The sequence below is a fragment of the Cricetulus griseus genome, chromosome 2, assembly GCF_003668045.3.
Source record: "Cricetulus griseus strain 17A/GY chromosome 2, alternate assembly CriGri-PICRH-1.0, whole genome shotgun sequence".
In the NCBI taxonomy this organism is placed as follows: Eukaryota; Metazoa; Chordata; class Mammalia; order Rodentia; family Cricetidae; genus Cricetulus; species Cricetulus griseus.
The window spans coordinates 326,515,950-326,517,915 of record NC_048595.1 but is presented as its reverse complement, the minus strand read 5'-3'; positions in this window follow the sequence as shown (position 1 = coordinate 326,517,915).

Sequence of the window (1,966 nt, the reverse complement as noted above, 5' to 3'; positions counted from 1 at the left end):
CAGAGCTCCAAAACAGAAAGCAGGAAGTCAACTGAACTGATATTCCTAACTTCCAAAATGCCCACCATCACCACACTCTGTCATGGATGAGAAATACAGTACACTGTAACCCTCCCCTTAAATTGTTCACAGAAAACATCCTACCCTGGGGGGTGGGATGGGGAGCGGTGGGGTGGGGAGGGAAGTGCAGGCACCTCTGCCATAAAGAAGAGTGACAGAGTAAGACTGACTGCAAAGTGAAGCCAAACTGCCATTACCTAAGGAAATGGCCCACTCTGGTGCTCAGATGCTGCTCTCTAGGGAAAGTGGCAATGCCACTGAAGGCACTTTTCTTGAAGGGAACAAAGCTCCCTTTCCAACTTCCTGTTGTGACTGCAGAGTATTTGGCTTGACTCCCACTGAGTCCCTGAGTTCTGTCCTCTAAGTGCTGCTGGTTGGACTCCTTCATAGACCATCTCTGCTACCTGGTGTGCATCAGCCACACATTCAGCTGATCCAACAATCCAGCCCCTCTGGGGTGGATTCTCCACTGTCCCTGGACTTCCCCAAGGCTGCCAGGTGATGTTTTCTAGCAGCGTACATCCTTCCAGTGTTGCTTCCTGCCACACCCCTTAGTATCTACTGATCATATTTAATTTGATCAGCAAGTGATCTTGCCCTATATACGTAGGGGTGATGTGCTATAATGGAAAGTGCATAAGCCTAATGTTGCACTAGGGCCAAATGATGGTGTAAGACTCTATCTTAGGGTAAGGTTTATCTCTAAGTAGCTATGGGAATCTGATAAGTTATGAAATGGGATGAAGATAACACCCATGCACATAGTTGCTAAGTAATATGACTAATATAGATAAGGTGGTTGGTCCTCAAAGATTTGAATAAGAACTAATGCTTATGAAGGTCTTACTACATTGAAGCTCTGCTCTGAGAGTTGCGTGCATGATTGTATGTACAATTATTTATTATGACTATTGAAAACCTTATGTTACTCAAGAAGAAACTGAGGCAAGACAGAAACCACAAACCAGCCTTGCTCAATGGCCGCCAATATGTGCTACTTCCCTTCCTCTAGCATTTTCTTTGCTTTGAGAGAGGTCTCACTGTGAAACCCAGATTGGTCTGAAACTCCTAATCTTCCTCTCTCAGCCACCCAAGTCTGATACTATGTGCCTGTGCCATCATGCCTGGTTCCCCTTGGCTTCACGGAACAAACCCAGTCCTTCCCATTCTTTGAGGGCTTGCTCCATATCACAGTGTCACCTAATAAGTATGAGGAGGATTTTTTTCCTCTCTCTGAATTCCACCTGATATCTGGAGGGATAGAGTGAGTGCCTGGGTTCTCTCTGTATCCAACCTAATCACTTCTACTCCTCAGCATCCCTTCCCTTAAACATCAAACCATAATTATTTTCCAGATTTTTTTGAAATTTATTCTTTGAAATGTCCCTCCAAACAAAAATTAAGTCACATTCCCAAACTCCAGCAGGTCCAAAAAGAAGCACCCATGCCCTCCAATGTCATCACCCTACTGCCTCTGCTAATGTGTCATCTACTAACACTCATTAAGGGAGTATCTGCCATGCCTTTTGTGCAGAAGAAGTCAAGTCTTGTCCTCTACAGGCTCACTGATAAATGACATGAATATGTATATGAAAATTTTGAATAGCCCATAATAAGTACAAAATGTGTGTTGCTGATGGCACATTGTCTTTGGCTGAACTCAGTCTTGCACTTTCTATGTCCTGTCATTCCCCAACAGTCATACTGTATCATTGTACATGTCTACTGCCACCCTGTGATTGACATGTGACCTTCCTTGTTGCTGAGCTGTTAAAAATCTCCTCTGGGCCTGCCTCACCATGTGATTTCCCGTCAGACGAACCCCCATCTCCTCCTGACATATAACATCATCACTACCAAAGTTCAAGCTAATAAACGGTGAGGGACCAACTGCCAGGCCCTGAAC